The sequence below is a fragment of the Vicia villosa genome, linkage group LG5 (genome assembly GCF_029867415.1).
Source record: "Vicia villosa cultivar HV-30 ecotype Madison, WI linkage group LG5, Vvil1.0, whole genome shotgun sequence".
NCBI classification, from domain to species: domain Eukaryota; kingdom Viridiplantae; phylum Streptophyta; class Magnoliopsida; order Fabales; family Fabaceae; genus Vicia; species Vicia villosa.
Window position 1 is genome coordinate 44,222,301 of NC_081184.1, and position 11,265 is coordinate 44,233,565.

Sequence of the window (11,265 nt, forward strand, 5' to 3'; positions counted from 1 at the left end):
AAATAGCACCAATATAGCATCAAAGATGCATTGAACACAAGCAACAAAGATCTACATCTTAGAATTGAGAAATTTACCAATTCTTGAATTAAAGTGTTGAAGTAGCTTCAAGAACAAGCACAAAGTGTAGATCCTTCAAGTATGGAGATGAACAATCAAAGAAAAGAGTGAAATGTAGGAGGCTTAGTTCAAAATTAGCAAGATTCAATGTGAACCTTACTAATCTCATGAAAATGAACTTTGGGTGAGGGTTTTGGAAAGGGTGAGAAATGAATTTGCAAGCAATTTTTTGGCTCTCCAAGCTTGAGAAGTGAATTTGCAAGAACTTTTTTGGCTATCAAAAGCTTGAGAAATGAGAGAATAGAAGGCTCTATTTATAGAATTGGAGCAAGAGTAGTGGCAAATTGGTCTTTTTGTGTTTGGTGATTAACTTGTGTTTAATTGGTGATTAAAGTGGCAATTAAATGGTAAAAAAGTGGTAAAATGGAGTTAAAGAGGGTTTAATGAATGAGTTAATTTTGATGAGGTGGAAAATTGATAAATGATCAAATAAAAAAGGTGCCAAAATGATGTCAAGCTTCCCTCTTATATTTTTTTGAATTTTGCGCACAGGAAATCGATTTCCCACAGGGGTAAATCGATTTCCACCTTCAAATTTTCAAAAAATTGTTTTTTTGCACTGTTTTGATTTTTGCCCGATCTTTCACCTGTAAAATATAAACAAAAGAGACAAAACATATATTTTTTATTTTTTTGGTTAGTATAAACAAATAAAAAGGCTATAAATGCTCGATAATTCCCCTCAGAGATAATCACAGTATCAAAGATCAAGCTTCACAATGGTGCTCTTGATTGATGATTGAATGCAATTGATGTATGATCTTAGGGTCAAAAATTGGGGTATGACAGATGCCCCTATTTAAGTTTCTTCGATTTGGAGATACGATGATTGGAAATCTTCGTTTTGACAAAAATCGAAGAGACTTAAATATATAAAACACAATTTTTGAGCCTAAGATGCAATGCAATGTTAATGAATGCATGTGATGATAATAAGCATAACAACACTGGAGAGTAACAAGTGATCCACTAGGGAAAACAAATGTCTTGCTATAACTCCGCTGGGGAAACAAACGTCTTAGAAGTTCCACTGGGGAAGGCAAGACTTTGTTGGAGAGACGGAACTTTGGTGGGAAAAGAAACTTCTCTGGGGAAAACACTTCGTGTCAGAGAGGTTATAGCATCTTCTTTCACTGGGGATGAGAAAAAAGGAACATCCTCTTTCACTGGGGATGAGAAAGTATGCATCCTGAATTAGAATGCCAATCTTCCGTTAATAGAAATCACACCATCGTACCACTGATGATTGAAGAGATGTACCGCCGTGCCACTGACGATAACACACACCAACGTTCCACTGAAGGCATGAAGAAGAAATATACCACCGTACCACTGATGATATGAAGAGAGTTATACCACCGTACCACTGATGATATGAAGAGAGATATACCATCGTACCACTGATGATGAAAGAGATGAATCATCGACGTACCACTGACGATGAAAGAGATGTACCGCCGTGCCACTGACGATAGCACACACCAACGTTCCACTGAAGGCATGAAGAAATATACCACCGTACCACTGATGATATGAAGAGATCTACCACCGTACCATTGATGATATGAAAAGAGATAATTCATCGACGTACCACTGACGATGAAGGTAACAAAATACACCAACGTCCCACTGAAGGTGAACTACCGACGTTCCACTGAAGGTATAAAGAGACATACATCGACGTACCACTGACGATGAAGACAACAAAATGCACCAACGTTCCACTGAAGGTGAATTACCAACGTTCCACTGGAGGTAGAAAGAGATGTATCGCCGTACCATTAACGATCACACATACCCACGTTCCACTGAAGGTATTGAAGAGAAATACATCGACGTACCACTGACGATGAAGATAACAAAATACACCAACGTTCCACTGAAGGTGAACTACCAACGTCCCACTGGAGGTAAAAAGGGATGTATCGTCGTACCATTAACGATCACACATACCCACGTTCCACTGAAGGTATTGAAGAGAAATACATCGACGTACCACTGACGATGAAGATAACAAAATACACCAACGTTCCACTGGAGGTGAAGATAAATACATCGACGTACCACTGACGATGAAGATAACAAAATACACCAACGTTCCACTGAAGGTGAACTACCAACGTCCCACTGGAGGTAGAAAGAGATGGTGTACGAAGATGACATAATCAAGCATGTCCCAAGCTGAACACCAAAGCAGAAACTGCTAGCAATCTTTCGATGGTTTCAGAATATATGCTACCCAACACTAGGGAACATTGAAGCTGAGAGAACACCGTAGTTGAGTTCTAAACCAAACTCGAACCAGGCCAAAGGTGTATTGAGTGTAATACATTCTTCTGCATACGAATACATCAACATATCCATTCCTTGTAATGCACTCATGAATCAAAGTAAAAATTCTTTTATAATTTTCAAAAGGATTTTGTTGAAATCAATTTTCTCTTTGTTTCAAAAATTACTATCAACAATAAATGACATTTTGAGAGATATGAAAGAAATAAGATTGCCAATAAAAAGATAAAGGCTCAAACTTTTTTAATGGAATGGTAGCCTGCAAAAGGCAAGACCCCATGGATTATTACAAAGTTTGGAAAGTGGTAATTTTGTGGAAAAGGTAGATTGAAATGTAATGACCCCATCCTCTCTCTCAACTGGGAATTCCTGAGCAAAGGCTTCCGTTGAAAAGTGTTGAACTTCTTCATGATAACAGATGACTGCTGATGATCAAGTCTTGTCTGATGTAGTTACTTGCCATGAATCCCTAACTTTTGCCTGGATCGCCCTTTCGGGTTTTCAGTCCACCGGGTATTTTATTCTGTTTATGTCTCTAATTTTTGCCTGGACCGCCCTTTCGGGTTTTCAATCCACCGAGACGCTCTTTTTGCCTAAGCCGCCCTTCGGGTTTTCAACTTAGCGAGCTGTTCTTTTATTATTTAGGCGAAGTATTTCTTGACTACATCAGCATTCACGGGACGTGGGAGCTCTTCTCCATCCATAGTTGCAAGAATTAATGCACCGCCAGAGAAGGCTTTCTTAACAACATATGGTCCTTCAAAATTAGGAGTCCACTTGCCCCTTGAATCGGAGGTGAAAGACAAGATCCTTTTGAGCACGAGGTCGCCTTCTCTGAATACACGAGGTCGAACCTTCTTATCAAATGCTTTCTTCATTCTTTTCTGGTATAACTGACCATGGCATAAAGCCGTCATTCTCTTTTCTTCTATCAACTTCAATTGATCAAACCTGCTCTGACACCATTCAGCCTCAGATAACTTGGTTTCCATTAAAATTCTCAATGATGGAATCTCAACCTCAATAGGGAGCACTGCTTCCATGCCATAAACCAAAGAAAAGGGAGTTGCCCCTGTTGAAGTACGAACAGATGTACGGTAACCATGCAAAGCAAATGGGAGCATCTCATGCCAGTCCTTGTACGTGACAACCATCTTTTGCACAATCTTCTTAATGTTCTTATTTGCTGCTTCAACAGCCCCATTCATCTTTGGCCTATAAGGCGAAGAGTTGTGGTGTTAAATCTTGAAGCTTTCACACAATTCTCTCATCATGCTATTGTTCAGATTTGAGCCATTGTCAGTGATGATCTTGCTCGGTACACCATATCTGCAGATGATGTTGTTCTTGATAAATCTGACCACAACTTGCTTTGTCACATTAGCATATGAAGCAGCTTCTACCCACTTGGTGAAGTAATCGATTGCTACCAGGATGAATCGATGTCCATTCGAAGCCTTGGGTTCAATCATTCCAATCATATCAATACCCCACATAGAGAAAGGCCATGGAGAGGAAATAACATTGAGAAGTGTCGGAGGCACATGAATCTAGTCAGCATACACTTGACACTTGTGACACTTCTTTACAAACTTGTAGCAATCAGATTCCATTGTCAACCAATAGTAACCTGCTCTAAGCATCTTTTTAGCCATCGAATGTCCATTGGCATGGGTACCAAAAGAACCTTCATGAATTTCATGCATCAACATGTCTGCTTCGTGTCTATCCACGCATCTGAGCAAAACCATGTCATAATTTCTTTTGTACAAAACATCAGCATTGATGAAGAAATTGCCGGCCAATCTCCTCAAAGTTTTCTTATCTTTATTTGATGCCCCAAGTGGGTACTCTTGAGTTTGGAGGAAGTGCTTAATATCGAAATACCAAGGCTTTTCATCTGTTGCTTCCTCAACTGCAAATACATGAGCAGGTCTATCGAGACGCCTGATTGTAATTTGAGGTTCCTCATTATGGAAATTCACTTTGTACATGGAAGACAACGTGGCTAAAGCATCGGCCATCTGATTCTCATCTCGAGGGATGTGGTGGAATTCAACTTTGTTGAAGAATGTCAATAACCTTCTGGCGTAATCTTTGTAAGGAATTAAACCAGGATGACGAGTTTCCCATTCTCCTTTAATCTGATTAATCACAAGCGCAGAATCTCCATAAACATCAAGAATCTTAATTCTCAAATTAATGGCCTCTTCAAGTCCCATGATGCAAGCTTCATACTCAACAATATTGTTTGTACAATCAAAACATATCCTTGCAGTAAAAGGAACATGTGATCCATGTGGAGTGATGATAATGGCGCCAATTCCATGGCCATGAACATTAGAAGCTCCATCAAAAATCAAACCCCATTTGGATTCGGGATCCGGACCTTCTTCTGGCAACGATTCATCCCAATCTTGAGATCTAAAATACATTATATCTTCATCTGGGAAGTCCGTTCTGATAGATTGATGATCATCAATTGGTTGGTGAGCGAGGTACTCTGCCAACACACTTCCTTTCACAGCTTTCTGAGCTCGATATTCAATATCATATTCTGATAGCAACATTTGCCAGCGAGCAATCCTTCCAGTTAATGCAGGTTTCTCAAATACATACTTAATTCGATCCATTTTGGAAATCAATAGGGTGGTGTGGTTCAACATATACTGTCTCAGTCGGCGAGCAGCCCACACCAAAGCACAGCAAGTTTTCTCAAGCAGCGAGTATCTTGTTTCGCACTCGGTAAACTTTTTGCTAAGGTAGTATATTGCATACTCTTTTCGACCAGACTCGTCATGCTGACCCAACACACATCCCATTGAGTTTTCAAGCACTGTGAGGTACATAATCAGAGGTCTTCCCTCAACTGGAGGGAGCAAAATGGGAGGTTCAAGCAGATATTCTTTGATGTTGTCAAAAGCTTTCTGACAATCCTCATTCCACACACATCCCTGATTTTTCTTTAACAACTTGAAGATTGGCTCACAGGTAGCAGTCATATTGGAAATGAACCTGGAGATATAATTCAGACGTCCGAGGAAACCTCTCACTTGTTTTTCAGTATTTGGCGCTGGCATTTCCTGAATTGCTTTGACTTTATCAGGATCCACTTCAATTCCTCTCTGACTGACAACAAAACCCAATAACTTTCCAGAACGGACACCAAAAGTGCATTTGTTTGGGTTTAAGCGGAGACGATACCTTCTCAAACGCTGAAACAACTTTAACAGGTCTTCCATGTGCCCCTCTTTTGATTGGGACTTGGCAATCATATCATCCACATAAACCTCAATTTCTTTGTGCATCATATCATGGAAAAGAGTAGTCATGGCCCTCTGATATGTCGCACCAGCATTCTTCAACCCAAAAGGCATCACTTTGTAACAGAATGTCCCCCATGGTATGATAAAGGTTGTCTTTTCCATGTCTTCAGGTGCCATCTTAATCTGGTTATATCCTGAAAAACCATCCATAAAGGAGAAAACTTCAAACTTTGCAGTGCTATCTACCAACATATCAATGTGAGGTAGAGGAAAATCATCTTTCGGATTGGCTTTGTTCAAATCTCTATAATCAACGCACATGCGAACTTTTCCGTCTTTCTTCGGAACAGGAACAATATTGGCAATCCATTGAGGATATACAGAAGTGACAAGGAAACCTGCATCTATCTGCTTCAAGACCTCATTCTTAATCTTTTCTGCCATATCAAGATGACTCCTTCTTAACTTTTGCTTGACAGGAGGACATTCTGGTTTCAACGGCAAGCGATGCTCCACAATATCTGTGTCCAGTCCAGGCATATCTTGGTAGGACCATGCAAAGATGTCAACATACTCTTTAAGAAGCTCTACCATCCTCCTCTTAACATCTTGACCAAGCAGTGCCCCAATCTTGACTTCCTTTTTATCTTCTTCAGAACCCAAGTTGATGACTTCCAATGGCTCTTTATATGGCTGAATAGTGTCTTCCTCATGCTCAAGCAGTCGAGAAATCTCATCAGGAATACATTCATCACTCTCTTCTTCCGCCTCATACACAGGACACTCGAAGTTAGGAGAGGGCGCAGGGTCATTACTTTCAACGGTTTTATTGATTAATCTGCACAAATGATTATTATTTCAGGAAAAGGAAAGATATATGCAAACATGTAATCGTGAAAAATGAAAAATGAAAACATTTTTTAAGGTTTTTTGTGTTACCAATTTCCAGAAAAAGCAAAAAGATAAAAAGCATTTATATGCAGAAACAAAATGACTTTTATTGATGATTTTAATGTTTAAAACAAACAGGAAACAGCCCCAACAACTTCATTTTCATCTTGGGCAGAATGAAAGGATTTTGAAAAACATAAAAGCAAATTACTTTGAGACATGAGTACACTCAGGAATGTCAATGGTGATCCAGTTCTTAATCATCTTTCCATGGGTCACAAAGCTTGGCACTTCTGGCTCTGGTTCATCTTCAACAATAGCGTTCACCTCTGGAAGAGTCGGGTGTAGAAACCCAGCACTATGAAACATCTCTTGATAAGGACGAAAAGCAGATTCAGACTTCATCACAGACTTGTTTGAGGCAGAAAATCCCAGACCAGCTCTATTCTTGTTCTCTTGAAGACTCACCACTTGTCCCCAGACTCCTGAATGTCCATTCTGAACCACCAGCTGAGCATCTTTGAAGGAGGCGATGGAAGCTTTATCCTTTTTGATTTCATCACTAATAGACAGGGCTTGGAATGCAGTTCCAATGACCACTTCATCAGCTTCTATGGTACGAAAATGAACAGAGTCGCCACCAATATATTTATCCCAAAGAGGGAGAGGAATATCAGGAAACCTAAGGTGAAGGAACAGGGTCTTGCGACCAGAGATAAGGTACGGGAGTCGGTTACGCGAGGGGAAGGTACTAGCACCCCTCACGCCCATCGTACTCGATGGTATCCACCTATGTTTGTTCTATTCTAAGGGTGTATAAATCTAAAGTTTAATTACTAAGGGAATGCATGCAAATGAAAGAAAAAGAAACACGGGGAAAATAAGGTTTATAAATAATTGTGCTCGCTTAGGCCCCGCGACCCAATGCCTACGTATCCTTTTCAGGAATCAAAGCGCCGTAGTTCGGCTCTTTAGTTTTTGTTTGTTTTTGTGTTTTTTAGTTGAACAGTTACATTCACACTCCGCTGCTCGACCTCTGGAGTCTTAAGCTGGGAATGGAGCGGAAATAACGTGTCCGATTAGGAGAAAGAATGCCCTGAAGGCAAGAGAAAGAATGCCTCGGAGGCAAGAGAGAGAAGAGAGAAAATTGGTTTGTGTCTTTTAGGTGTAATTCCATGATGGACGAAAACCCACTACAAGGCTTCGCATCACTTCCTTACTTTGTTTAGGTCTGAGCCTTTATTAGATATTTTGAAATGTTTTTGGTTGGGTGTCTTTTAAGGGAAATTAATTTGTGACTTGAATCATGCCATAAAAAAAGAGTTTTTTTTGAATATTTAGAGAATGCACATCGAGGCCTACGCCACAATCGTTTCTCTAAATGAAATACAGTTTTTTGAATAATTAGAGAATGCACATCGAGGCCTACGCCACAATCGTTTCTCTAAATGAAATACAATTTTTGAATATTTAGAGAATGCACATCGAGGCCTACGCCACAATCGTTTCTCTAAATAACGGTTAAGAAATACACCGAGGCCTACGCCTCAATCATTTCTCTTCCGCTAAGTGGGAAAGAACATACATCGGGGCCTACGCCCCAATCATTTCTTTCACACTAAAAAAAAGGCATTAGCATGATTCGCGTCGTCCTTTATTAATGTTTTAAAGTTGAAAAGGAAAAGAAGAAGAAAACTAGCCTAAAATGAATAACTAGCCTAAGTGTTGAAAAGGGAATTTCTAGATCCTAATGTTATCATGGTTTCTACCTAAAGTTAGGAATGAAAATAAAGTCATATTAGAAGCAAAATTAAGAAGGATCAAGATACACAAATTACACACAAGCATGAAGTAACAAGATTATAAGTCAAAAGAATCAATGTAAACAAATGATACAAAATAGTACAAAATGATTAAAGGAATGACTTGAAAATATAGCACAAAACATGAAAACAAATTATTCAAAATATAGTGCAAAATTGAATTAAAGATACTATTTATTTTCTATGATTTTTATATGACAAAAACAAGAATCCTAATTAAGCAAAGACCTAAAATAAAAGCCTAAACTAATATTTTTTAGTGATTATCCTTTATGACAAAATTTGTGCATTAAAGGCTAAGAATGATAGGAAAAAGATTAGTGATGATATTACCTAAACTAAATGAATTTAACCAAATAAAAAAACATGGAAACAGGGGATGTATACTGATTTTATGGGTGTGAAGAGTAACTGGGCGCAGGGCCCATAGAATCAGCCCAGCAGAGTTATTTTTATTTCAGAATCTCATATGTCCAAAAAATAGTACAATGGGCCACAGGGGGGTATGAGATAGCAATCTGTGGATCAGGCCCAATATTTCATGTTCAGGTTCTTAATCCAATTATTATTATCAGAATTTATTAAGAGTAAAAAATTTACAATTAATTAATGAAAATAAAATAAAGAAAAAGGAGCAATTGAGATTGGGAATTAGGGTTAACCTTGACCGACGATTGAGCTTCTCACGTGAAAACTCGGACTCTCTCTTTCTCCTTCAAACGCCGGCGCTCACATTCTCCGACCGGAGCGTTCAGATCACCGCCGTGAATCTTCGTCTCTCATGTTCATGCGCAGCGGCGGCCGGAGTCCCAAACTCTCTTCTCCGATTCACAAACTCACGGTGCTACCACTTCTTCTCTCGTCTCTGACTTCTCTCGGTTTCGTCTTCGTTTGAATCGTTGTTTTTCTTTTGTACCGTGTTGATGCAGATTTGATGGAGATGAGGATGAAGATCGAAGGAGAAGATTAAAGCGCGGAGTCGTTGTGCGATGATGATGATGTTGTTGCTATGCCTTCGAACTCGTCGAGGAGGAACGATTGGAGATGCGATGATGTCGAATTCTTTGTTGCAGTGATGTTGTTACAGAGAAGGGATGAAGATGATTGTGCCACGGCAAAGATTGAAGGAGCGTGAGAGAGAGAGAGAGAGTGATGAAATTATTCAAGTAATCTCTTCTCTTTGTTCTTCAGATTTCATCGACTTCCTTTCTCCTCCTTCTAGTCTCAAATTCTGAGCTTTTTCTCCTCCGCGTTTGTGAGGTGAAGATGAATGTTATGATGAAGATTGAAGCGAGGTTGCAGAGGGTTGTTGGAGATTCTTGGTGATGATTGAAGATTGTTGATTTTTCCTGAAGAATGGTGGTGAGAGAGCATCGAAGGGATAATAAATGAAGTGAAGGTATGGATCCAGAGAAAAGTGTCGAGAGAGAAAGGTGAAGGTGATGATGATGATGAATGAAGGGTCTGAAGGTTGAACAAAGATGATGATGATGATGGTGAAAGTGGTTGAGAGCCGATTCTGAAGAAGGAGCTCAAGTTATATAGAGGTTGATCCTCAAGGTTAGTTTTTTGAACTCTTCTCTTGAGTTTCTGTTAACCGATTCTGTTATGACCTGTTCCCTTTTCTTCTCTGATTCTGTTGGTGAACTGTTACACGATTCTGTTAGGGTTAGTTGAAATTCGGTTAGGAATTAGTTAGGTGCTGTTGGGGTAGTTGTGGGAAGTTAGAAAGTGGTTAAAGGCTTGAAAGTTTGTCAGTGACAGTTAGGGTGGTTATGAATGGTTTAGGGGAACTGTTATACTTTGTTTGTGAAAGTTTGAACGGCTGAATGATTTATTTTGCTTTCGTTCAATGTGCAGCCGGTTGGGGCTGATTTTATGCAGGGTTTACTTGAAGGATTCAGTTATGCACAGGGCTGGTAGTTAGTGATGTAACAGTAGGTTGCATCTTGGTTTTTTTTTCTTTGATTTGCAAGTATGGTTTGATGGTTAAAACAATTAGGATTTTGTTAGGGGATGATGGTTAAAACAGTTAGGAAGAGGTTTAGAAATAGGTTAATTCTGATAGAAATAGTTAATGGTTATGAATAATCTTGTTTTTGCTGTTGATTTGCAGGTGGTATTGGTTGTACCTTGGAACATGGGGAACAAGGATGATGCATTTGAAGTTAGTTCTGTAGAAAGATCATAATGGAGATGACGTGGATCTAGATAGCACGAGCCAAAGGATAACCTGTTAACTTTGATGTATTTTTGAATGTCATATTTGTAATGAGATTTGTAGTTTGAAACTTGTTTGGAAATAGACTATTTCTCTTCTTTTTTTTTTCCGTAAGTGGTTGACATTGAATGGTGAGACTTGGTAATTGAAGTTGTAATTTTGACATGGTCTTGAATAAATCTAGAGAACTCTACTTCACTTTGATTAACTTAATGAACAAATTCCGATCATTTTGCATCTTCAATGAAACCCTTGACTCAATTTAATTCATCGATTCGGCCCAACCTATGTGTCAAACACCAAATATTAGAAAGAATGATGCCTTCAATACAATGTATCTTCGCGTTCATCCTCTTTCACCATAGTTCAAGAACAATCTCGAAATAAAAGCAATGCCTCTTAAGAAAGTCTTTTGGTAATGAAACTTGAAGATATGAGACCTAAATCTCATCTTTAATTGATTAAACTCAATAAGCTCAAACAATGAACAATTAAAACCATAGTATTTCAAAATCCTTGATTCCCTTCCAGATTCATTACTTAATGATGTCTAATGTTAGAAGACCTAGTATGCGAATGATCATGAAGCAATAAGCCAGTTAGTAGAAAAATTGGATGGGCAAATTTTGGGGTGCAACAGCTGCCCCTATTT